The sequence below is a fragment of the Columba livia genome, chromosome 10 (assembly GCF_036013475.1).
Source record: "Columba livia isolate bColLiv1 breed racing homer chromosome 10, bColLiv1.pat.W.v2, whole genome shotgun sequence".
NCBI classification, from domain to species: Eukaryota; Metazoa; Chordata; class Aves; order Columbiformes; family Columbidae; genus Columba; species Columba livia.
The window spans coordinates 13,183,533-13,211,206 of NC_088611.1; the positions used below are offsets into that span (position 1 = coordinate 13,183,533).

At 41.4% G+C, this 27,674-nt stretch overlaps 2 long non-coding RNA genes across 3 annotated transcripts; both read left to right on the top strand.

Annotated features, from left to right (window-relative positions):
* Positions 1 to 1,240: 1,240 nt before the first annotated feature.
* LOC110356103 (uncharacterized) lies at positions 1,241 to 4,114 on the top strand. The gene is made up of 2 exons (XR_002409148.2): positions 1,241 to 2,219; positions 2,891 to 4,114. It is a non-coding gene; the product is annotated as an uncharacterized LOC110356103 (long non-coding RNA).
* A 6,979-nt stretch (positions 4,115 to 11,093) lies between these two features.
* LOC110356104 (uncharacterized) lies at positions 11,094 to 27,232 on the top strand. 2 transcript variants are annotated; one of them, XR_010475095.1, is made up of 4 exons: positions 11,094 to 11,611; positions 11,708 to 14,015; positions 14,177 to 16,341; positions 18,542 to 27,232. It is a non-coding gene; the product is annotated as an uncharacterized LOC110356104 (long non-coding RNA). The 2 variants fall into 2 exon arrangements; XR_010475094.1 differs by having other exon boundaries at positions 11,094 to 14,015.
* Positions 27,233 to 27,674: the final 442 nt, after the last annotated feature.

Here is a 27,674-nt window from a genome sequence, read left to right on the forward strand (position 1 = left end):
CTTGTGATCTTTAAAATTGCTCCTTTGACTCAGCTCAGGGTGAAAGTCACCACAGGTAAGAAAGTCCCCACTATATTGGTCTTTGTCCTTGTCATGAGTGATGTCTAACAGCCCTTGGCTGCTAAGCAGAGCACATATCTGGCTGGTGAGCTAAAGCAAGCCCTGCCTGGCTCTTTTGGTGACAGTGGCTGGCATTTTACTGCCCTTGACACTTTATTCCTTCTTTGTTAACGGAATGGGGCACATTCAGTGTTCATACGAGAAGGCACAACTTAACTGGAGCCCAGTGTTAGTTTTCTCCTGTTACGCAAATGGTTTATTTGGGGAAGTACTCCTAAGTGTCTGTTGGAGAATTTGAGCCAGGCTGCCAGGAGCAGAGGTTGTCTTATCAATGGGCGATAGTCATTCATGAATTAGACTCCTCTGCATCAACTTCCTCACGCAGACCCAGAGCAATGGCTGGAGCAAGCCCTGTCTTCTCTGCTCGCCAGTGCAGGAGCTCTCCGGTAGCTGGGGAAATATATTTTTATAGTTTGCTTACCTTGACACTTCAAACATTTTCCCAGCAAGCCGAAGGTGTAATTAAATGACATGCCAGATGCCAGTGCGCATTATATTATACAACCTCTCAGCTGGGCTAGCGAAAGGGAATGAATGGAGACTTAAGACAGCTCTCCTATAGATAGTTATTATCTCTTTTCGATAAAGAATGGGTAAGGTTGGGCAGAATGTCAGTAAACCTGTAATTTTCTAGCCTTTTGGTTACTTCTGTTCTTCTGATCCACCAGTGATGTGAAGTGTTGTTGTACTTTGCTCCATCAGTTATGGCATCTCTCCAAGCAGGCAGCAGGCTCTTGTGTCACATATGCATATTTATGATAAGGTATGTTCTGATCTTCCTGTTGTGCCTGAAACCAGGTGTTCTGGGCCTTTTGAGGTGGGTGTGCAGCACAGCTTCTTAAGGGCAACAAAGGTTTTTGGGGCAAAGCTTTTTAGCTGCAGGCTAACAAAAAGCAAAAATTTGCTGGGGAAACAACAGCAACATGTCATAACTTCAAGAAATTAAACTATCTTTGTAACTTTAATAGCAGGGTTTATAGAACATGTATTTGCTTACTTCATTGTATCTGCTACCTCAGAAGATGGATCTGGTGTATCTCTTGGCTGTTGCACTCAGGTTTTGGAGTGCTGGGTTTTCAGCTTTGCAGGACACCAGCCCAGTTCTCGGGGAGACAAGGTACTGGCTGTCACAAGACAAACTTGCCAATGAGATTTATTTACTTAGAAGTGGAAATGTTATTTTAATAATCCAGCCAGCACGGGAGGGGAGGTGTTGGATATACTTGTAGCTGGCTAGTGAAGGGGTTGCTGTAGCATCTTGTGGTCCTCTCTCTGCTGACAAGGTTGGCTCTGCATGGAGGGCAGGAGACTGAGCTGGGGAAGCGAAGGACTGCAAAAGAAAGGGCCATTTTGTTTTAGTTGGAAAAGTCAAACCTTGATAATTCTTTACATAGTTGTATTTATCAGGGTTATGGGAGACATGCTGGTGGGTTGATGACTTCTTGCCACCCGAAGAGCCAATGACCTTGCCCAGCCCCAGCTGAGCTAGATCACTGAATCCACCTGCAGCCAACAAGTCTGTCCGCTGCCTTTTGGGGGTGAGCTGCTTCCTTTGACAGAAGAAAGCAACAGTCTGAAACTTTCACGTGCTGCCAGTTCAGTGTGTGCAGGGCACCTCTTTCTGAAGTGAGGCGTGCTCATAATTAAAGATTAATTTACTAGCGCTAAAACCTAAGCTTGCCTCAAAGTCTACTGTCAACAGACGTGCTCCCTTTCAGTGACATTTGCATTTCTAATTGGGACTGCTTATTACCAGTAAGTCTCTGCAGCTGAGATTTCATTTTATATAGTTGCTGGTTGTCCTCTTAAACCAGTGCTCTGCAACTGAGCTTACCCAGTGTGGTTTGCATTGTGTGCGCTCCTGTGAGTAAGCACAATTTCACCCTGCAAGATGGGCATGAGTGTGTGCATGCACGGGAAGACACTGTGTGAGTCAAACAAACAGCTTGTCAGTGAGAGGTGTTGAAAAGGTCAGTCTTTATAGACAAGTCAGATGTGTAGAGAAAGAAATCAGAAACGGAGAAAGCCAACTCTCTGCTTTTGTGCTGTGGTTAATGTTTTCCCTGTTCTCTCAGATGGTGCTATTTCTACTTTGGAAGGTAAGTTCAGACTCTTACAAGTCTTCTCAGAAGTGTGAATTACTTCTCTATTTTACTGACTTTTTTTTTTTTCTTTTGTCCTCAAAGAACTGATGTTAAGAAGTCTGTTTAAGAAGTTACAACACACCGTTTAGTCCCCTAGTCATCAGAAATTGTAAATATGTAGTTTTTTATGGCATGTCACCCTCCACCCCTCTGGGATTGAAACTCCAGTAGGCAGAGTCCTGTAGACACACTGTGAAAGAGGCAGTGCCTGCCCAGAAACGCTTGCTGCTGGAACAGGCAGGAGAGAAAGGAAATATTATTATTCCTATTTAACAGATGGGAAACCAAGATGCAGAGAGTTGGAGAGGCTTGCCAAAAGTCAGACAGAAGTCTGAAAACAGCCAGGAACTGAATCCAGGTCTGCTGAGACTCCGGCCAGTGCCTTAATTGCTTGTCTCTTCATAGATTTTATTTCTACAGTTAATTGAGTTATTCATTAGGACAAACTATACAACTTCTACCTCTAGCTATAGTCATGCTCCTATATCCTCTCCTATCCCACACATAATTCCTTTCTACTTCTCCCCAGTTTGCATCAAACAGCCTCTCTCATCCTCCTGCTGCTTAGGAAGGCACTCTGCAATGCTCTGCTATCCTCACAAATAAATTCCCTCCTTCTTTTCCAGCCTCGATCCAATTTGCCCACAGCCTTGTGATAATTCACACCTGACGCTGAAAGCACCATAATTGTCTGCAGAGCCTTCACATGACTGCTGTGAATAACTCCCAAATAGAGATGCCTGGTCCCCTGGGAAGGAAGAATTTGTGGGTACCAGCACAGCCCAAGGCCTGGCCAAAAACCCGGCACGCAGCTCTGTGCTAGAGAAGTTCAGGGCGTGAGCAAAGAGCTTATGCAAATCCTCTCCATCCATCATGAAAGGGAGTCCTTCATACTTCAGAAACGATGGGAGAAACAATCTATCGATATTCTGTAATGAGCATAAATGCCCTTTATAAATTGTTTCCCTTTTATTGACTCTAAAGCAAATGTAGCCGTGAATGCTGTACATTAATACATTTTATACCTTCTAATGGTTTGATGGCCTCATATATCCAGTAACGCTGAGAATAATCATTAGATTGTAAGGAGTGCAAAATATGTTTTATCACTTGAAAATGGAATTCCTTCTTGAAAGGTAAAACCAGTGGTAGATCATTGATTTGAAAGGTCAGGGTTAAAAAGCTTATTAATGACTGGGTTAAGCTCTAGTAAAATTCTTTGTTTTACTCAGCTGTATGAAGCATTTAGCTAAGTGAGACTCTTCATTAGGACATTAGTGCTTTCATACTAGCTGTGTAAGGCAAAAATCAGTAATTTCCAGCTTATGTTCAGGAAAAATGCATTTAAAGTAGCACATACTCCTCCAAATAACACCGAGCAACATGTGGCCATGGGTAGGATGGAGAACAGCTGCTGTGGAGTCTGGGGGCCAGTCAGTGTATGAAATCTGTGCCTGTCCCTGTCCTATGCTGGGGACCCTAAGCAGGCTTTGGCCAAGCAGATATATCACATAGCGCAGCAGACCGCTGGGTAGAAATACTAGCTTGGGTCCCAGTTGTGTCAGGATGCCACAGCATTGAGTTAATTAGCCCTGACTCCCTGCAGGGCTTTAGATTAACTAAAGCACTGGGTTCACAGGGTTGCAATGCTTCCTGCTTCAAGATGGGAGTTTCTGCTGGGGAGAATGTGTGTGCTGCTGGCCAGAGCCCTTGCAGACACGAGTCCCAGCACGTGGAGAAAGACTCTATGTTTTGGGTACACCAATAGCAGCACCATGAGATCCATGTTATAGCCTTATATCCATCCCAGCTGTCACAGAAGCAGATGAAGAGCCCAGAAGTGAGGCAGAGTGGGACCACAGTATGGGCTGCTGCTCATTGAGAGTGATGGGGTTTGTGTGAGGTCACATGTCAAATTTGGGATGGAGGGGGACAACTCGTACCTGCTGGAAGAGCAACTGTTGGTTGTCCTTCCTATCTGACCTGCAGGCCTGCTGTGCTGGTGGATCTAGAAAAGGAGTAAGCTTCTGAATTACTTTATTAAAGTGAAAAATATCTCAAGGAGTCATGATATTGCAAGAAAAATGTGAACATAAGTGTTCAAGTCACATGAAAATAAGGTGGTTACCCAGCAGCATACTGCATTGACACTGCCCACTTGCCTCTTCCCCTCCCCGCCCCCCCACCCCCTAAAAAAAAAGGTGGAAATAATTTGAAATAATAGTTGTTTGTGAGGGGATTTGTTCCTTTCTCAGCTATTGTCTCTTTTGAGACCTGAAGAGACTGAGCAGGGATGTGATGTGAGAGCACAGTAGGGAGGGATCAGTTGCCTAAATTTAGCACTGCTGTAAACAAGAGCAGGTATTTTAATCTTGTGCCATAATGCAGCTGCCGGTAAAGACAAAAAGTCAATGTAAGAAGTGATGTAAAGTAATTTCACACAGCTTAGTTTTACTTAATCATTTTACTAACATAAGGAACAATCTTTCTGTTAGTGAAATGCATTGCAGGACATGACACGAGGGTGAAGTGCCTCTCCATTGCCCTGATAAAGCACAGCACAGCAGGGAAGGCAGCGCTGGCAGCACGGTCCCAGCTACCTTCTGGCACCACAAACGCTAATTCATTGCTGGGGTAATAACCAGAGGCTGTCACACAGGCACTGCCACATGCTGACCATTACCTTGGGGCACTTTTCTCTGTGTGACATTGAAATCTCCTCCTCTTCCTCCATCCCTCTTTGCTTGGTTGTGTGCTAGCTTTTTTAAACTTTATTTATTTTTAGCACTTTGAAAAATTCATGCTGTTTTCAAAAAGATCCTTAATGTTTGTCCTCAGCATCTGCTACCTGTTTTTTAACAAAAAAGAGAGACCTTAAACACTGTCATGATGTATTAAGAAAACTTTAAAATGTTTTTAATGGAGCAAAATAACAATACAGAATATAACACCCATAGCATGTGTTTGGTGCAGTATAATTGCTCTGGGATACTCAATCCTTTTCATATAAAGCAGCCATACCAACCCAACCATTGGAAGAACTTTAATATTTTAGAGTGAAATTAAATAGCAGATTAAAACAGATGGTTTGAACATTTCATTACCAGCCGTGGTGCTTATTTGCTGACCATTGGCTGGTATATGTAAACATATAAAAAGCAAAAGAGCCCTTGGATGCAAACCATACTCTGGCTTAGTTTTCATTCATGGTTACAGCATGGTTGTGAATGTTATGGATCCAGACAGGGTCTTTAAATGTGCTGAATTCAATTTACTCCTACCAATGAAAGGAAGAGGTTGTGGAAAGTTCAAAATTGGTGGGATGAATACAGGGGGGTTTTTACCTGTCCTGCCAATGCATTTCTGCTCACAGCTTGGCTGGTCTGGAGCCTTCTGCATCCTGACAGTGGAGAACCTCAGCACCAGCCCTCTGCCATCCTGGGATGCTGCCGGTTCCCCCCGAATGTCTGAGCCCAGAGTTTCCCTCGTTACACTCAGTTTGTGGCTGCAGGAGAAGGTGCTGTGGCTTTCTGCTCCAGTTCAACCCATGTCTGTGTTGTCATTGCTGCCTTGGGATGTCTCTGGTTTGACTGTGCAAAAACCATGTAAAAGAGCTCAAATTGTAGATTGCTGGTGCTTCCTTATGCCTTTGCTTGCTTACCTGGTCAAAGGGACCAGTACCTATTGCACATGGAGGTAGAAACGTTTAATTAAATGTTTGCAAAGTACTTTGAGGTCATCGGATGAAAAAATGTTGCTTAACTGCAAAGTGTGAAGATCTAGAGTAAGGAAGAAGACTGTTGTTGAGTAGGATCCCTAAGGAGTGGGGGGGTTGAGCCAGTATGTGTTTTGGTAAACTGAACAGGCAGAGAAAAGCCAAAGTTTGTTGCTCTGCTCAGCCCTGTCTGTATGGCCAGGACAGGGCGGGCAGCTCACGCAGTGGGACAGAGATGGCAGTGCCATCAGCCCATCGCACAAGCTGTCCTCAATGAATGAGTTAACTCTGCGTTAAGACGTGTTAAATAAGTCCCTCACAATTATAGCAAGTATTTCCCCATGTTTCCAATGTACCAGCTGCACGCAGTGGTATTGCCCCAGGTATTTCATTTTTCAGATATTGTCAAACAAACAGAATTCTACTCTAAAAATAATTACGAACAAATCTATAAATGTATTTAGCTTTGGCAGAACTGAAATGAATAGGTGTTTCTTAAAAGTGTAAATGCTGTGCTTCAGACATTTTTCCATGCTGGCTAGTGAACATGTAGGGACTTCAGGGAGTCAAAACTTCATTCTGCAGGTCTCCGTGGGCAGCACAGTGAGCTAGGGATATTCTGTTTTACCTCTGCTTCATGATGTAGTAACATCATGAAGCAATATTAGCACCCAGGGAGAACACAGTACGTGCATTACAACCCTGAGTACGAATTAGGAAAGAAAACATTTTCCCTTTGCTGTTGGTGTGTCCGGTAATCCTAGTCAGCACCTCTGTCCCAGAGAGTCAAGTCTGAATGAGCCTGGGCTCATGGTGCCCAAAGGACTGGGAAATAAATTTGAGTTTTCATAGCTTTAGGGGAAAAAATTAAAGCTATGGTGCTAAAAGTCTTGTTAAGCTCTCAGAGAAAGCAAAGAAATGGGGAGAAGGATTCTGGGGAATGATACACTCAGTAAAGCAAACAAATAGAAATCATGGTTAAGATCTTCACTGTCTCCTGCAATTCAGTGGTGGAGCTTTTGGTGGCTTCTGTGTAGTTAAGGTTTGACCAGAACTTCCAGCTACCATGACAATATATTCATTTCTTGACTGGTACATCATTCAGCTTGCTGGGAACCCTGGTTACAGTACTGTGAGCTGCCTCACAGACACCAATGCAGCTCTTATTACCCCAGAGCTTAGAAATAATGGACATCAATCATACAGGACAGTGCAGGGCTTCATTTCCTGCACGGGGGCTTGAATCTTGAAACAATGATGTGCAAAGACACATTCACAGGTGTCCACATCTGCTTCAGAACTTAAACTTTAAGCCCTAGTCCTACAGGGGTTTTAAGAAAACAAGCATCCAAAGAGAAAAGTACAGGGGAAGGTGTTAGACTGAGAGGATCACCTTTTTGTGACACTGTTCTTTTAGGATCATAGCTACATCTTCAGACACATAATCCTTGATCATTGTGTGTTAAAGTTATCATGCAGAAGAGTTTTCTCATATAATAACATATTGTTGACAACAAACTAGAAGAGCCATTAAAAAAAACCAACAACTTACAATGCATGCTTAAAAGTGTAAAAAAAAAAAAAAAATCATATTTTACAAAATCAGTATTTATCAATAGTCCTGGCTATAACTGAGGATTCACAGCATGGATGCTGAAAGAATGGAGACAGCGCTGTAATGAAAAAAGCCTATCCATCATCAACAATACAATACTTACTGTGACCTAAGGTCAGGTTTGTACAGTTACACCAGATGTTAGATTTCAGCCATCCTTTGAAATGAAGAAACACAATGGTTACTATTCCTGTAGTGTTGTGGATTTCATTAAACAACAGGTTTATCTTTCAGCTTTAAAATGTAGAGCAAGATCAGGATATTCTAACACTTCGGTTTCAGAGAGATCCAGTAAGCATAATATAAAGTAGGACTGGGGCGCCACAAAAAAATTACTATTTTGAATGCAGCTCTTCCCAGTGGCAGAATTCAGGGACAGTAATGCAAAGGGGGAAAGCAGCAGATACGGTAAATACCTCTAAAGGCATTGCTGTTCCCAAGGCAGCCCAGGACAGGGTGCGTGTGTCCCCCAGGGACGTGCTGCCCTGGGACACTGGGGAGGGCAGACGAGCCTGTGAACAGGTCTTGCTTCTCTCTCTGCTTCAGCTTTTTTTCCTCTTTTCTTCCTTCTCAAGTGATCACAGAGGAGTGGAGCCATCGTTAGAAGAGCATAGCCTAGGAGGTGGTTGGAATTGCTTAGGATTTCCTTTGGTTGTCCCCTCCGAGCTCAACGGCTACAGCCCTGGCTATTCCCTTTGCCTCTGAGCCCAGCCTGTTTCTCCAAATAGGAGACGTTCCCTTGCAACACTGATTTCTCTTTTGCCTTATTTGCTTTAACTGAGATCCTGTAGCAGTCACTGTGGTCTTATATACGTAATTGTACATAGAATTTCTTATGTACATATATATATATATTTGTATATATAAATACACTATTTGTTATATATACACACATATCCAGAACCTTAAGAAATGGCTGCCACTGTAAAATTACATTCTTGTCTATTATTATTAATCAAGATACATAAATTCTCAGACTGAATAGAACAGACAAAACACAGGCTTCTAGTAGTTACAAAGAAGCCTTTCAATTATCTTGTCCTCTGTTTTCTTCACCCTAGAACTTTGTGTTGTTTGTAAACTGCCCCTGTTTTGGACAAAGCAGGTAGAGGATCAGCATCCAAGTCCTGAATTATTTCATTAAAAATTAAAGCTTTATAAAAGTGTACACATTTCATTAACTTCACATTGCAGGCTTTGCAAATATTCTAAGGGATGCTAATCTCCTGGCTTTAATTAGATTGAAGGTCTCTTGCAAAGGCTACCATTTTAATATAAAATGAGTGATCTTTTAAGCTTTGTGACTTTAAAAACAAGAACTCCCATTTTAGATCAATGGTTATACATTGAAATGAAAGAGTTTTGATTTTGATTTTTTTTTTTTTTGTGAAAAGTAAGGGTTTTGCACTACCTAACATGCAATTGCAAAAGCCAGGCAGTACATGCATTCTTCATGTTAATCTATGGACATGTTGCAAATATATATGCGTGCACACACATACACCCCCGTTCCCAACAACTAACACCTCCTTTATGCACAGCATGCTACAGTCCAAATTCCACCCCAACACTTCCACTAAATTGGGTCTTACTGCCACATGGGTCCCGCCTTTCTTGTTCAAATGACTTTCTGTGTGACATCAAATAAGTTGACTTTCAGCAAGAATTGCCTAGAGTGGCACAAGCAGGACAGTTTCAGAGGGGCAAGGAGCAGGGCAGGATGTCCCCAAGCCTGGGGGTGGCCTGCCTGTGCGTATGGGAAGCTGTCTTAGCACAGAATGTGTCTTTCTTGTCAGGGACTGCACTGAACTCTTTTAAAAAAAATCTGCAGTTGTCATCTTACCCTGTTCTCCTGCTATTATTCCCTGCTAGGAGACGAATTTTTATATTTCTGACCAAGATCCAATCTTCTTTCCCTTATCAAACGTAATAGAAAATGCTGTAGTTACAGAACAACAAACTCACCTCCTGGATAAATGTCAATCTATCTGTAAGTGTGGGATCAGCTCGGGAGCTGCCCGTGACAGCGTATCACTTCATGCCAACATGGTGCCCCTTCTTTTATTATTTCACTCACCTCCAGCCCCCTATGTTCGGTACCACATTGCCCCACATGTCGCCCCTTTTCCCTTCTGCAGCTGGTCCCCCTCCATACGCAGAGGGCCTGATCCTGCCTGCTGCCACGCCAGCTCTGGCACAAAGTGAGCTGGTTCCATGTGAGTCAGACATACAGCTGGAGCAGGATCTCCAATTTAGGTACCTGGATACTCCTGGATTTATGTGCTGAGTGTTTCTCTTCCAGACATAAGCCCTGCTCAGTTAGCTTTCAGCTTCATTTATGTACGTCTAGAAATTGCCTGTATATCTGTGCAATTCAGCTTTATGCATTTTGCTGTTGGACTTTTGGACCCATAAGCTACTTTTAAATGATCTCACTCTGTCTTTTGAGGATCCTGTTTTGGAGATGGACATATTATACTTTAGAGTCAGACACAGAGTAGGCTGCTCTATGGAATCTGAGTGCAGAGAGAGACTCACAAAAGCCACTTTTATTTGTACTTGTGGGGAACAGACCTCCAAAACCACTGCTGGCATTAGATCCAATTTGAACAGTAGTTAATTAAATAATGATTTTTTTTCTTTCAGTTGGTCATTCATATCAATTTGGTATACAGACTCTTCAAAGTTAAGAGGGCTAAGTTCTAAGTTTAAATTTAATCAATAATTGTCATTTTTAAGCAATCGTGATTTATTCAAAATTGACCTCCAGAAAAAGAACTGACTTCATTAATATCTGTGTTTAGCTCTCCGCTGTGGCAGCTCTTTCTGCTTACAGTCTTGCTGGGCAAGTTTCCTTTAAGAGAACAAAATCCTCAACTTCATTTTTCCAGTTCCCTAATTTTGATTCAGAGCCACGTCTTTGTTTAAAGGTTTATGTAGATAAACCTCAATTTTGTCAATCTCAATTTTGTATAAGAAGTAGGATCAACTTCTAATTTCCAATGTTAAATCCTACGCTCTACTTTCCACTGCAATATTCTCAAGATGACTATTCCGGGTTAGATCCCATGCTGGGCTCAACACTTAGAATAAACTAAAGTAACAGTAGCTTCATTTACTCATTAAGAACACGGGCTTGCTCTGAGACGATCTGATATGCAGTGAGCTTTCAAAGTTCAGGCTAAGGTAGCCAACAACAGCATGGACAATAACAATGACATTTGGAACTGCCCAAAACACAAATCTGCTGCTTTCCTGGTGCTTAAGGACACACAATAATACAAGTAATCTTTTGTGATAGCCTGTATGTGAATGCGATATGAATGCTCTTCCCACAGAGTGCCCAGCTGCTATGGTAGTGGCATGTTGTTTTAAGCACCTAGAGAGGGGTGAAAACTCATTAGCCATCTTATTTTCTTTAATACAGCATCCATCTTAAGTATATTCCTGATACCAGCGCTATATGTGCTACCGAAACAGCAGCAGAGGATGAGCACAGTGGTAGCTGCCTGGTGTCTGCTGAGCTGCTGGGATGCTGCCACTTGTTCTCCTGCGAGCTCTGATCCATGAGGGTGCAAGTGGATGGTGAGAGCACTGAGCTCCAGCTCTGGCTGGAGGAAACCCCCGACTTCCATCTCTGCCGCAGACAATCAGTAAAACACAAGCATTGCATTCCCCTTCCTATCAGAGTACTGCTAGAAGACAAACGTTAAAGCATGCCAGACATGCAAATATTATTAAGATTGTGAGAAATGATCACACTGGAATAAAGCCAAAGTCCATGCAGTGCAATAGCCTCTGGGGTCTGGTGCCTAGGAGAAGACCATGTGCACAGATAACACCGCTTAGGCCACGCACCCACTCCCAGCCGGAGTCAGCTCCCCTCTTACTGCACCTCGCTCTTCTCGGGTAAGATTGACCTAACAAACACTTTTCCTGTATGTGCTATGACAGGTGCTGTATTTGAACAAATTTTAATAGACAGCATATTAACTCTGACGGCTTCAGATCGCCGAGGTATGTGTGTGCGTTTGCATCTCCTGTATAAACATTCCTGACTCTCATCTGCTTTGATCAGTATCACTCACTTCTGTGATCCTTGCTCTTTTCCAGTGTCGTGACAAATTTTTGGTTCCATGTCAACATCAATGTCTCAATGGCTGTTACGGTGGTTGAGGTAGGTGAGTTCATCTCAGTATCATATCCTGTCACTTCAAAAATTGATGTGAGGATACTGTGAAAGTTTTCAAAAAGTGCGTATCGAATCGTCTGTTGAACTCCAAATTTCTGAGTGTCTTGTTGCTACGGATTTTTACCACCTGAAAGGTGGGGGTATGTTTCTGCTACCACTGAGCAGAATGGAAGAGGACAAAGCTACAGCACGTTCAGACTCTTTCCTTTTCAGGCTTTCAGTTCAAAATCTCTTGTTTAACCATTGGCCGAGAAGGGGGGAAGGTTTATGGTGTTACTCAGAGCAAGGTAATACAGCAGAAACATTATTTTATTCTAAACAAGGAAAATTCCCAAAGAACAGGGCTGGCCTTATGATTTTTACAGGATCTCAGAATTTGACCCATATTCAGTGGGACTGTTGAGTGTGTCAAGTTTTTGCTACCCTATTCCCCCTCTTCTTCTTTGTATGTATTAGAATACATATTTAGGACCACATCCATAGTTTAGCTCCATCATCTTCAATAATGCCATACTTATTTCCACCAGATGAAGGTCTGCCTTTAAATTTTGGAGGATATAAGAAAATGCACTAGAAGAACCCTGAACTACACAGTTGACTGATTCTTTTCTCTCTTCAAATTCCCTTTGCCCCAGGCTATTACCTCAATCTACTTCTTTTTTTTTTTTTTTTTTTTTTTGCTAGTGACTGGTATGCATCTTAGATACTTAGAACAAAGAATATTGGTTTGATCTGTGTTTAAGGCAGCATGTTCTGGAAGTCATGTTTGCACTTGTGTGATAGTTAGCATTTGCCTTTTTTTTTTAAAAAAATAAAGACTATTCTAATCTGTTTCAACACCACAGAGAGGCTTTTCTTTCTTCTTTAGAGACAACTGCAACATGCAAATATTCTAGTGCTTAGAGAATATATAGAAGTGTGTGTCTATACACATGCGACCTAATCATTAGGCTCATTTTCAAACCATATGCTCCAACTCATAAATAAAGTCTATTAACACTGAACTATTGATCAAAAGTAAGTATCAGGCATTCCAGCATCATGCCTTTCTCTGTAGGCTGCTACCTCCACCAACCCTTATAAGTTAAGATTTGAATTGGATTTAGCCGTTGTAATTACATTTATATTAATAGAATTAGAAGGCTAATGTTCTTCTGAGTTTTATATTCAACTGATAAACTAAATTGTCACTTCAATCTATTGCGCTTGCACAGAGATTTACCATATGTGAATCTTGAGGTAATTTTGAGATTGAAACTTGGTCAATTCTAGGGACAGACCAAGATCAAGAGACAGATTTGTCTGTTCTCAGGTGGCTATACCCCACAAAGCTTTTCCTTTCCCAAACCCTATTGGTTGCTCTTATTAGCCCTTTCTGTGGCCCAGTCCTTGCATCAACTACTTAGGATATACAGAAATGTTTATATCTCTTGAGCTTAAGTCTCCTTTACTCTCTCTTCATTTCCCTTTCTTAGAGGCTGCCCATTTGTTCTTGTATTTGACACTAGTTTTCTGACATCTCTCCTAGATATTCCCCTTAGAATCATATATAAAATAATGATGTCCACCCTGAGCTTTCCTCTCTTCAAAAAGCACTGACCTAGTTTCTCGGCTTTTACAGTAGAAGTTCTCCAGTCCCATGTCAATGAGGTTGCCCTGACATATCTTAGCTCTGATAGCTATCTCTCTCTTTTAATAATGGCATCCTGAATGGGGATTATTTCCTCTAAATGCATCTTCATCTGTTCCCTGTAGAATATTTCCTTTTGAGTTACTTCTGATTGATCTGGTTTTGGTAGCAGGGCTACGCAAAGACAGCTCTGATCTTTCTATCCAGGGCCTGACCACAGGTGATGATGCCTGTGGACTTTGGCCAGAATTGGAGCCTTTGATAACGTATTCCCCAAACCTGTATAAAACACAATGAAAAAAGCCATAGTTTAAATTGCTCTTTCTTATTATTAATGGAGCACATCCTCAGCCAGAGTAGCAGGTCACTTGAGTCCTTGGATGTGTGCAGAGATGACAATTTTGCCTACTAGCTACTGAATCCTTATTTTTGTACAGCAGTGCTCACTTATTTTCCTTCACTTTGCAGTATATTCTTGCATTTTGTTATGTCTAAACTTCCCCTTTTTCCTAAAGACTTGATCCCCCACCATCAAAACAAGGGGGAGATTTCACCTAAGCTCCTACAAGAACAGCATGAAGGCCTGGCTTTTTCTTTGGGTAAGTTTTTAATATACTTTGATTTCTCTGTGGTGTGGGGGTTTTTATTTATTTATTTAATTTAATGGTCATTCCCTCTCATTTATCTTATTTATTTATTTATGCCTTTTTTATTTTTCTTATTTTATTTTTCCATTTTTATCGACCTCTGTCTGACAAAGTGCTCTCTGGCTGTAAAAACTTCCCGTCATCTCTGTGATGCTGATGCAGGAGCTGGAGCCGCTCTGCTGTACCTGCAGCCTGACAGCATGTCTGCCTGCTCCCAAGTTGATGTTATACATGGTCCCATCATATGCTGCTAAAACAGAGCAAACTCCAGTGACTTGGGTCTCTTCAGGGTACGAGTACTGATTTGAGCTGGACTGGGCTATCTGTAAAACACTCTGTTTTATGTATTTGAGCCATCCAGACCAGGTAAGTAATTTTTCTTTCTGATATTTCTGAAGAATGTAGCTGCTTGCCTTAGTTCAGCTTCAGAAACTACTTGCACCAGCTGGTTGCTGTGTAAGGATAATTTCTGCTGTGTTATTCAGGAGCAATCATGGTGATTTCTATACACTTTAACTTCATGTGGCAAAAAGCAACAGGAACATTTGCTGATTTGCTTTGTACTGGGAGTTCCTTGTAGCAGGGACCATCCTGCCTGGCTGGGGTGAGGGTGTCGCTTCACTCGTGATTTGACTTTTGTTTTCCAAGTGGGTGTAATCCTGATTTACACTGAGGTTACACGTTTCTTTAAACTAAAAATAAAATACTTTTTTCTACCAAAAATGTTTAACTGGTAGGGTAGCTCTTCTCAGTGCTTTCTGTGGAATGGAGGTAGACCAAAATGGCAAAGACATAATTGATTCTATCCCCCTGAAACCACTGGACTTATTCCCCAAGCCAGTCTTTCATGTGGATATATTATTTCACTATTTCTTGTCAAACTATGTTAAGTAAATAAAAGTGAGGTGAAATATCAGCAACAAAGCTAACAAATGGAGCTGAATGCTCCACTTGAAAGAACAGATCTAGCTGCTTACCATACTAATCTGAAATTAAATGAAAATGTATGTTTTTCATCTTTTCAGACAATGATCTTCAAATACAGGTAGCTCAGGTCTTTAACAACACAGCTTTTTCTTTTTCTTTTTTTTTTTTTTTTAATATATAATTATTATTTTATTTTTGAGATAAACCCTATTGTGGAGGTACTTTGTGTGCTTATGTAGTTGAATAAGTGTAGAACCCAAAATGTCTATTACTGTTGATAGACTTACCAGTCTGAAGTCTGAGCTCTTGTATCATACGCTGTTTTAATTTACCAGGCTCATATGTGCCCACCTGCCTTGCAGGTGCTAAAGAAGGATGCGCAAACACTTTTGTGTGCTCGGTGTTTTACTTTCCCTTTGCCGTACGTCAGGCCTTAATCTCTTCTCAGAGCTGTTCCCAGTCTGCCCCAGTGCACATGAATGGCTGTGCTGGGCAGCTGTTCAGTAGCATCTGAAAAATCTCAGCAGCAACCCAGCCAGATATTAGTTAGGGCTATTGTTAGCACCTAATATTTGTTGAGTTCAAGTTAGCATTTTTCTCGTACTCAGGAGGCCCAAGACTAACTAGGTGTTATTCTTTGCTTCACAGAAACTAAGCTAGCTCGAGTGGCAGCCCAGTTCCAGCAGCTTTCCGGAGGGAACATCCTCCCCAGACGGGCTGCATGTTGCTAATTGCAAGGGAAATCCTGGCAGTGTCAAAGTCGAAGCCAAAACCTCACTGATTGCAGTGATGCCAGGATCTCACCAGATGTCTGGATTGTTTATTCATCTGGGGGTTTCCTGCCCGGGTTGTTTGCTGGCCGGCCTTGACCTTCCTCAGGGAGTCATGGCTCCTCTTCCACTCCCGCAGAAGGGCTGTTTCTGACGCAGCTCTGTCCCCTGTCCCTACCTCTGGCTGCTTCTCTCTGATGTATCTTTGGTGTTTTCAGTTTCTTACAGCCAGAGAGGAAAAGAAGCATCTCACCCAGCTATGGCTGTCTGTGCCTTTCTGCTGCCTGTCACCCAGACGTGGATCCAGCGATCCCCTGTGCATCAAAATCCTGGCCTCGTCTCTCAAGGTAGCGCTAGTCCACATAGTGCCTGTATGTACCTACATGGAAAGATGGTGTGAGCCTCAAGGAACTCACGAGTTAAGGAGAGACAGGAATATGAAAGTAATTTAATTTGTCATGCAAAACTTTGCTAGGAACTACTACACTTTCCAAAATGTATTCCAAAGAAATGCAGAGATAGATTCCCGACCGGCATTAATCAGTGCTGATTAAGTCATGGAGCTACCCAATTTCTGCCTGGTGAGTACTTTTCCTGTCAATGATTTATTGCCTTACTTAGAAAAATAAGACCTGGGAAATAAAGAGTTCAAGTAAATTTGCTCAGTTACCCAGCCAACTGTTGACTATGGTACCAGGGATAATAAACGTTCAGGGGAAATTCCTCGTACACGTTCATGTATTGAGGTCAAGAGCAGAAGTGTCCCATGTGCATTCCAAATCCTCCAGAAGCTGCTCGGCTGCAGCAACACATGCAGGGCCTGCAAAGAGCAAAAAGGAGAAATGTGGCTGAACAGGGTCCCTGAACACCCACGGGGCAGCACACGCGGTCAGTGTGACCGCGGCTCGGGGTGCCGGCAGAGAGACCAGAGCACCGTGTCCCTCGCTGAGGAAGAGGAGAACTTGCTTTTCTGTCTCAGGCTGCCATGGGAAAGGCTGTGCTCATGGCTGAGATCCAATACTTGCCAGTGATACTCCTGTTGGTAACTGGCTGCAGTGTGCTGGTTCTTCCCTCTCATTCATAAGAGAACTTCTCAATGTCTGTAGAACTGTGCTGTGTGGGGGTTATTGTTTTCCTGCAGACACATGGCATAATGTTTAAGTCACTGGAGACATTAACACCACCATCTGCTTTTGTTTTTCAAATGACAGCACATTATTTGTTAAATAGTTTCTACCCCATCTTCTTTAAGATATTTTAAGGATAAAGTCTGCAGACCTGTATAGAGGACAACTCTTATCTGCTTTATTTGTTTGATTTACCAGTTTATCAATTCTGCTTTCCATCTCTCTTTAGAGTATTTGTTGCACATTTTCATCAATATGACGAAAAACTATCATAAATTTATGAACTATGCATTATGAAGAATACAGCTGCAGAAGGCTTTTTGCTAGGGAAAACCTGTGAGACTTTCCAAATAGAAAATGAAATTTTTGATTTTTGGGTGTCCATTTTGCACCATTACCAATGGAACTGGTGTCTGGAAGAAGCTTGTCACTTGAACGAGGTGTCAGATCCTTTAAGGCATGCATCACCCACAAATTTCTGAGCACTTCTTAACCACTCAGAAACTACAGCTAAGTTGTAGCCAACAAATCCTTCCATTTGCTAAGTATAAAAAGGACCTTTGCTTTAATGCCATAGAAGAAAGTGAGGGAATTCTTCAAGATACAGTTAAGCTGCAATGAAAAGGCTTCACCTATGATCTTTAACTCTTTTTCCCTTTTGCTTGTTTAAGGCAGACAATTTGTTCCTTGTCCTACGATGTGATTCTCCCAGCTCAGAATGGCAGTCACTTGGTGTGCCCTCAAAGTACTTTCACATAAGAGGAGGGGAGTATTTTTTGCTCTATTACCCAAACTATACACATGCTGACCATACATTTGCTGTATTCTTTTTTAATGAAAGCTGTATTGGTACAAGCTTTTGCCTATTTGCTTGCCAGTGGCACCCATCACCAATCTCATTCAGTGACAACTAGAATTTTTTTTCCTCAAAACTAGAATATTTACATATTCCAACCCTGAGGCTCAGCCCACCCCACCCTTTACTCCAGATCTTCGCCTCTGCTCCGCTGCACTAAATAAATTAACAAGTTATCAACAAGACTGCCAGGCCACTACGGGCTCCCCATTACTGAGGCTGTCATTGCCACTCAGGGCTCTGCTGGAACGTGACAACTTCACAGCAGAAGGTCACTCCCCCCAGTCCTCTCTCGCTGCTGCTTGGAGGCAACCATTCTGAGAAATGATTTGTTATGGTAGAATCGGAGGCACATTTGTTAGTTAATTCATTCTGTAAAACTCAAATGAGATGAAAAACAAGCATAGAGCTGACAAATGGCATTTAATTATGTCTGAGCCTAAAATTCATAATACATATTTATGCTGCCCTAAGTCATTCACAGCCAATGTCCCTTTTATTCTCATAACTGAGTCCAATTGCTGATATGGGAAGAGGGTGTTAGTGATGGGCTACTCCATGTTCTTTCATTATGGTGTCTCCTTTGTGCCTTAACTTCCCATCCCCTGCCCTCAACAGGCCACAGACTTTCCCTGGGTTTACAGTGCAGCAGTTCTCTAGGTGCTGTTATTCTGTAGCCTGTGCAAAAAAGCGTAAAGAAGAACTTATAGGTACATAATAGCTTTTTCTTGAAAGACTGAAATGGTCCAGTTTCCAATCACATCTGGTCTCAAAATTCTTTGTGTGCTTTTGTTCCAGGCTCAGGATCTAGGAAGATATCAGGAGGCACTGCACAAAGACTGTGTCCCTGATGAGCTGGGCTACAACGTGCAGAAAGGACTAGCCCTGCTTCTATCAGGATAACTTGTTTTCTGCAGTGGAAGGGACAGCTGCCTTGGCCTAGGCACTGGGAGAAATGGTTAGAACAAGATACATAGGAACAACTTGCACTGATGCTGCAGAGGCTTGAGAGAATGCGCAAAGCTCAGGCTCGTGGGAAATGGACACTCTGGCACATGTGGCTTGTTAGCACACAGAAGCTCTGACCCAGCAAAATATTTACAGGCACTTAAGTGCACATCTGAATGGGCTAAATGTACACCTGCTTGTCCCTTCAGCTGCTAGAAACCTATAGTGTAAATGACTGAAATATCTTTGACACAGTAACACACTGTAACTCTGCTGGAGATGCGTATACATTTTTGTAATGGTTTGGTGCTGTTGTCGTAAAAGTAAGGCGTTTTTTAAGTCCTTCTCTTAACATTGCGTATAGGCTTCAAGCAGTGTCCTGGGCAATGCACATCTGGAGAGAGACTTAAGAGAGAATTTCCATCTTCTCTTCCCCTTCAGCTTGATGAACCTTTGCTCTCTGCAGAACCAGGTACATTGGAGATACTGCCTGTGGCCATCAGGTCAGCAAGAGTCTTTTCCATCTCTGCAGCGGGCTCCCACTCCAGCCTGAGCACCCCTGCCTCCAGACCTGCTCCATCATGAGAGAACAACCCCAAATATCTTCATCTGATCTCTTAAATGGAAGTCTCTGAGGAGGAGGATCTCCCTGGCAGCTGAGGAGGGAAGTGGTTTCACAGCTTGTGTCTGGCTGCCCTGCTGTCCCTGCCTCTTCCTGCATGACTGTGTGCAAGCCTGGAGAGAGCTTTTCGTGCTTCTTGACATTATTGCTCTGCCGAGGCATCGGACATACTACCTCTCCTTCTCTCGCTCTTGGCATCTTGCCACCTAAACTCACTAGGCAGCTTGAGATTTTTGTTCTCTGGTGGGAAATTTCATTTGACCCTTTCAAGTGGGACAAGAATAGATATTAGATTTGTTGACGATGAAGTGCTTTTATCTGAATTCAACAAAAGAGGTACAATGAAAAGATTGCAGCTGTTGAGCAAAAGCTCGGCACTTATTACAGAGTTCATATGCATTTACAAGTGGCACATCAGTGGAGGCTCTCCTCACCCTAGCAGATGTACGGTCCTTCCACAGAAAACTTGTTAATCTTTCCGTCAGTTCTGCATGCTTTACATACCTTTGGGAAAACATGCTGTTTGACTCTCTTGCCAGATCTTGCAATGACAGAAATGCTGTTAGCAGGTAAAAGTTACACAGAAGTGCTTTATCTTCCTGTTAGTCTTCTAGGTGTTCTTGCTGGAGGATGGGGCAGCAATTTAGAACACCAGATTTACTCAGGTTGTAATTAAATTCTAAGCACACCATTGCCCTATTGAATAAACATCTACTTACTTTAGGAACATATTTAGAGAGAGAGAGATATTTTAGTTAGATTTTTTTTTTTTCTTATTTTCACACAAACATACTAAGTCACATAGCCACTACAACAATATGTTCTAAAAATTAAGGTAGCAAATCAACTCAGTCAGGAAGCAAGTAACTCAGACTTGGCAAAGGAGACTGAAAAAAACACAAGCAAACAAAAAAACCAAACCCAAACCATAACCATTATCTGCTGTCATACAGAGACTATACTTCATAATAAGAGCAATAAAATAGAGAAAATCCTGATGAAATCTGGGGAAGGGTATAGCTTGCAGTCAATCATGCAAAAATAGCAATAAACATTTGCCCATGTGCTAATGAACCAGGGACATGGAAGCATGATCGAAAAGGAACAGCAAATGCTTTGCAAGCTCACCAAAGTGGCTCAGGCACTGGCTTAACAGTATTAACTAAAAGTCAAAGAGAGCATGACCATCCTTGAATATGTGCCCTGTGGCAGTGGCCGGTGAGGGCCAGGGCCCACAAGGCCACTTCATTTCGTGCCAGTTGGGCTTTCCTTAGAAACCCTCTAAAATTCCAGTCCCTTTGGTGCAGTTTGTCTTGGCTTTCCTGTCCCCATGGCCTTTCTTCGTGAAATGAAGGAGGCACCAGGCAGGCTTCAGATATTTCATAGCAGAGAAAGAATTCATACAGGGAGCATTCAGTTCTTAGGCACTGATTTCCAAACACCTTCCCTCAGTGTGAGTCCTCCTGACTGCTGGAGGAGATGGCACAGAAATGTTGCAATCACCTTTATGAAAAATATGACAGCAAGGGGAAGATACCAGGTGGAGGACAACAGCTGTGTCAGTGGATGGGGTGTTGTGCTGGGAATGATAAATCTGCTGGAAAACAATTAGCGAGCTTGGCCTTGTTTTTGAAAGTCTTTGCATCTCATAACATTCATGTACTTTATATAATGCCAGTATTTGTCTCTCTGACGTCATCTCCTGGATTTCATTGGCCTGAAAATTTTCCCTAAGTGGTGCTATTTCCACTTTCTTGCTATTTACAGATTTCTCCAAATTATTTACATTTGTTTAGGTCTCTGATTTACCTTTTAGGTGTATCAGTTCCTGAATGTTTTGTCCTGTACCTTGATTTGTTCATGTCACTGACATAAATTGGTTCTCTAGTGCTTGCAGGTAATTTCATGCTTACAATATACCTAATTTCCTTGTGCAAGGATAACTGTACAGCTGCACAGGATATGGCAGGTCAGAGCCCACGGGTTGCAGCAAAGCCCATCATAGTCAGCACAAAAATTCCCACAATGTTAAACAGATTTTTGGATCTGGCCCATGTATATTCAACAGTGACTTTCTACTTACCATACTGGCACAATGGGAGCCTTTTCAGACAGTTCTTCACCAGGTTTATTTGGTTTATTTTCTGCCTTCTAAACCAGAAGCAAAGCATTGGCTCTTTGCGAGTTTAAGTCAGACCCATGGTCTAGTAACTGCTCTTGTATACCTTTTAGCCCAACAGTGGCTCATGGTGATTCGCATGTACCAGCAATAACTACAACTGTGGCAGGACAGCAAAACAATTTCAGTATATATTTAAGTAGTTTATGTTGCTTCGTCAAGGCAGCAGTAGGGCCGTATCTCAGGTTGCATTGGTGGGAACTATGGCAATATGTGAGCATGGGTACATGGCAGAGCAGCTATGCTGCCGTGAGCTGAGGAGCAATGTTAGCTCAGTCTGGTTGTTTAATAGCACTCCTGGCTACCATTGCAGGATTTGGACTGGTGTTGGGAGAAGAGATTCCTACTGCAAAATCCTGTTGCTGGAAAGGCAGCAGGATGGTGAGGGATGGAATTTCCAAGGGAACTGTTAATGAATTTCTCAGCCTTCCTGTATCTTTCATGTCTAGTCCACATGCAACTTGGGTCCCTCTCTGTAAAGGAACTGCTGTTGCACTAATGGGTTGTGGTCTTGATCAGCATCACAAAAAATCCCACTTCTCATAAACAGTAATATCATAAATACTAAAGTAAATCAATGTGAAGATTCCTGAGCCTTAGAGAGCTCTGTTCTCTGTGGTGATCAAAGCATGCTGATGTCCGCCAAGCAGCATGGCCTCAACCTTGCACTGGATCTCTGCAGAGAAATACGGAGCTCCTGTCCAGAGGGAGCACCTCTGGCTCCTTTGGGAAGCCTTGCATTCACTTACAAAGTAAGGATTACACCTGCCAAATAATAATCATTAGTATTTAACTAATAATTTCTTCCTAGTACCTTGTCTTTTAGTAAAGTCCCAAAAATTTAATTTACATGCTTATGTATCCAAGCAAGAGATCTCTAGTTAGACTAAACCACAGTATTTTATATTACTGATTTACTACATAGAACTTCTAAGCAACAACAAGAACATATGAATCACTTAGTTTTTCTTCTCTGCTGATCCTAGTCTATCTTCAAGGCCTTGAAAACTGTTATAAAATTCAGATGAAGAATGGAGAACTCACCCATTAGGTCCAAAACCACAACCCCTGCCCCCAGGGCATTAGAGGATGCCTTTCTTACATTGCAAGCTTCCAAGTAAGGAGCTCCTTCTCCTTAGCTCGGTGTTTGGAGTTCAGAGCATTTTAATGGACAAGTGGTGTCATTCAGCAAAGCCCGGAGCCAAACCATGAAAGTTTTTCATTGATTTAAACACTATTCAACATTTGCTCTGCACTGATGAATGAAGTAAATGTTCAGCTAATTACTTCATACACCTTCTAGTCCTAAAATTAAGCTACTGCTTCAATCCCTATTCCTGTGTGATTACCAAATAGTAGCAGATTATTTTATGAGATAACCTCATTTTCCTTCCCTTCTGGTGCCTTTCAAGAAAGTGCAAGCAGACCTGGAGTTGACAGGAAAAAACAGGCACAACCAACGAACAAGACCTGGTGAGAGGAATCAGTGATTTTAGGCTGCCCCCTCATCCCAAGTGGCTCTGGCAGTTTCCTTTTATTCTTTAACATTGTTCATATTATTTACACAGCTGGTCCACTAACTTTTTCTTGTTATAGAGTTATTTATTTATTCCTTTTTTTTTTTTTAAATTAACTTCCTCTACATTTTAGAATAACATCAGTTTATGTTTACTGCCACCCAAAATGATTTGTTTGTAATTAAAACCACAAATCTAACAGTACCTAAATGTGTGACCTGTGTTTATGAGGGGGACGCAGGGGCAGGTTTTGAAAGCTGAACCACATCATTTCAAGATCCATAATCAGATTTTAGGGGTTTTCCATTATTATTCTTTAAAGGTCCAGGTGTATAAAGTGGTATCATTTTTCTCACTTGCTTTTGCTAGCTGGTTTAAAAAAAATAGTATTAATGCAGCTGTAGACATTATAGCTGTGTGTGTGACTGCCTGCTGGATTTACATGCCCAATTACCCCAATAGCATACAACCCTCCAAGACTTGCACATGCAAAAAGTCTGTTGGATGTAAAATTGCTGGCAGGGATGCTCCATTTCCATATGCAGTCACACTGAATATGCATATACATTAGGTGCAGAAGCACACACACATTTTTGAAACTAGAGGCCTCAGTGTGAACCTGAGGAAGAAAAGACAAATGTTTTGAAGGAAGGCTTTAGGTCAAATTCAGTATAGCAAGCATAAATCTGCTGAGTTTTGCTCATGTGCCTTATACCAATGGAATTCATTTTCTTCAGTTAAATGTGGGAAAACACCATGGATTTATAGTTTTCTTATTTTTGCCTCTACATCTTTTGTATGTTTACAACCTTCTTTCATTTTTCTCTTTATGCTTCTAATAGATGAAAGACAGCCCAATGTAACTTTTGTCCAAACTTCTAGGCACCTTAAGTTAACAGCAAAACAGGATTTCTGAATACTAACGTTTGAAAATCCAACAACCGAAGACTGTAAACATAGACTTAGGTGTCCGAATTTAAGTACCTATTTTTTAAAACCGTGGCTTAGAAAATAAAGTATCTGAATGTATATAGATAATATAAATCACCAGTCACTTTTATTACATGTAAGTTTATATAAAGACCTGAGAACACGTTTTTAAAATGTAAACGTTCCTTAGTATGTTTAACTATGTGTCTAAAGAAGATGTAGGACAGAAAGAAAACAAAAGTTTGACAAATGTTTCTGATCAATTCTGAAGAAATCAATAGGAATTCACACACAGCATGATTTCATTTAACTTTCCATGCTAGAGATAGTAACCTGACTTTCTGTTAAAGCTAAAGTGTTCATACTTTTTAGTGATTTAATTTTCATGTCAACATATATCAGGTAGAGAATGGGTTGGAGACTGGGAGGGAAGAAGGAGCAGATGGAAATATGTGGAAATTGTGTGGACTGGATTGTCTGGTTGGGTGACTTTGTTTCATCAAAACTGGTTTCTAATAGGAAATGAGGTTTTCATTGAGATGCACATTTCTTTTCCCCTTTGAGGGAGCAGAAAGTGTCTGTGTCAAGCCATAATTTATTGCTTATTTGAAAAATATCTAACACCTGAAAACTGAAACAGCTTAGTAGAGAAAGGAGAGAAAAGCCATTGAATCACCATCACTGCATTGGTACCTTGGTGGGAGCCCAGAAATTCTGTATCTCCATCTTGCGTGCTCTTAACGTGCTGCTGTAAAACAAGAAGGGGGAGATGAGCCCAGAGAAGAAGAGGTTCAAGGCATGCAGACATTAGCTCTCATTAATGAGTTAGAATATTTTTGGGTTTTTTTTGGCCGAAAAGGAAAGTATTTTGGCCCATAACTCAAATATCTCAGCAGAGAATTTTGTTTTGGAAATGTCATCAGGTTTTTTTTGCAAAATGTCAAAGTTCTCAGTGAAGAAAGCCACCACTTCCCACCTCCCATGCAAGGCAAAACTGTTAGCACTGCAAGATCCTGTGTGGAACTTACTCTGCTCCCTTAGCAGACCAGAACCTTACATGGTGTATGGAAACCAATGGAGCATTCAAGCCCAGAGAACATCTGGTTTACAGTATTTTTTTGTCTTGTTTGTTCATGTTTGTGCTCCTGGAAGCGCGTGCATTGGGTCCATAAGTGTGTGCGCGTGTACATGTATGTCTGTTCTTATTTATTCTAAATATAAACTGTTTTCTGAAAGGCCATTATTCATACTTAAAAGAAAGAGTGTTATCCTTCATAGAAGTTTGGCTCAAAATCTGAGCTTGACACAGAGTGCCATATTGGACTAAACCAAAGTGTGGAAACAATGTTCTCCAAATAACTGAGAGAGTCCAAGCTTGGATTGGTCCACTGCAAGGAAAGTTATGGATAATAAAAAAGATCCCAGCTTTGCTGCCTCATTGAATCCCCAGTTATATATAAAGCAGATGTCCTTTTTACAATATGCAATATGTAGGCTAAAATTCTGTATCAGACAGTGACATCTGAGAGTGGCATTGCTTTGAAATGTACCTTTTTATCTTGTGTACACAAAAAATTATATGTGCGCGCACACACACACACACACACTCAATATGGCTTAAACAGAATCATTTGTTATAAATTTTTCCGTCAGCATCCAGATTTGACTGACCATGGAATTCATACAGAACAGATGAAAAATGTTTTAGGCTAAACTGATGAGTGAGTCTACAAAAGGAAACACCACAAAATCCAGTTTCAGTCCAACAAGCTGAAGGGGCTCTATTATTATGATCTTTATCTTTTGCCTTTCTTGTGGGCAAGGTATAAAGCAAAATAGCTGTGTCTGTTTAGCTGCCTGAACAATAGAAAAGTTTACACAGCTCTTGAGCTGAAATGTTTTTGACAGTTTTCAATTTTAGCTCTTTTGATTTGGTAAGAAATCTGCAAAAATATGATTTTGAAAATCACCAGTTTCATGCTTTATTCCTTTCTCAAAATTAGACTATATTGTCCAACTCCACTTACTCTGTCTGAGGGAATCCTAGAGAATAGCTGGAAAGAATCAGTGCTGGGCTGTTGCTTAGGAACTGCCTGGGTTTCTATATTATTGCCTGATGTAATAGTTATATTGCCCACTTGCATCTGTTAACAAGCAATACAACAGAATCCACAGGTACCAATAAAGAAATAAACCTGGCATTCATTACTTTGCTTGAAAATTCATCAGTGCTTTTTCTGGCTCGGCAACAGGGAGGAAAACCATTTTGCTCAGGTGTTAATTAATAAAATAGGAGATGTACTGACTTTACATATATCTGTTTTATTTAGATTTATTTATTTTGCCTCAAGGAAAATAGGTTGTAAAGAATGTAGTGTATTGGTATAATTACAATTTTGCAATGCCATAGAAAGACAAGAGGTATAAGCTGTATTTTTTTTTTTATATAAGCTGTATTGTGGGGTAATATGACCATTTAAATGTATTTTAAGCACAAGCAGTATGGGTTCATTTATAAAAGCAGTACAAAAGGCCATTTGTATTGAGTGCCATCAGTAAACTCCCAGCAATCCCCAAGTTACAGATGAACTAACTTACCTTAGTAAGGTATCAATATTGCCAAATCCAAGGCTGTAAAAAGGAGATGACGAGAACAAGACAGATTCCATGACCACCTTCATTAAAACTATTTCTAGATACAGGTCAAGATTTAATAAATAAACAAACAAATGAATAGATAAATATCAATATGCTTTTTGTGTTCACTTTTTAAAGCTTATCTTATGATAACAAGACCTACCTGAGACTTAAAGTGAACTGTCAATGCTTTGCAGCCCAAACCCCAGCAGCTCATTCTTTGCCCGGCCGTGACCCAAAGCCCAGCGCAGGCACCGGATTGACTCCTGTTCCCTGCTCAGGCTTCAGTCTACGTGTTTAATCAGTGTGCGCTGTCATTACGGGACATGTTCACTCACCACACAGGAATCGCACACTGCCCTGAATGTGGGTCCTTTTGAAGGCTCCTGACTGAAACGCTTTTACAAGCCCACCCAGCAATAGGCTTCCTACATATAGAGGAGCCATAATAAAAAAGAACGATCGCAGCCCAACTCCTAGTTATTAAGCATGGGGAAAAGCACAGGAGGAGTTGCAGGTAAGAGCAGGCTCTGTGACAGTTACTTTTCATAAGTAAATCTTAGTGGAGCACAGCTACTGCTTAGATGAAATACACTTGGCTCTATCTGGGGGCTTAGATTTATAAGGGAAAACAGTTTAAACTTCTGATTTGCTGTTCTGCTCCTTCTCCGCAGGCAGAGGAATTGTGTTGGAGAACTGTGAAAGCTGAGGTCGTTCAGCGAAAACAAGCGAGAGGGTGTATGCTCATCACACGGCATGGGGATTTATGAACGCAACTCACATTAGTGTTAATGGGAGTTGCATGTGTAAATCCCTGCCCTTCAACATGATAATACATAATATACCCCTTAATTTTTAATTCACCAGGGTCTCAATTTTAAAGCATTTTCATATAGTTTGTCCTAATTATAATAGTTTTTAACGACAGCTTAAAAATTTCACATGACTGTCTTATCACATACAGTACTTAATTTCTCAAGTGAGCAGTTTCAATGTAGAGTATTCTGGGGATTTTGAGAACTAAAACACTAAGGGAAACACTACTTTGTATAATCAAATGAGATGTTATTATTCCAGTATGTTTTATATACATGGAAA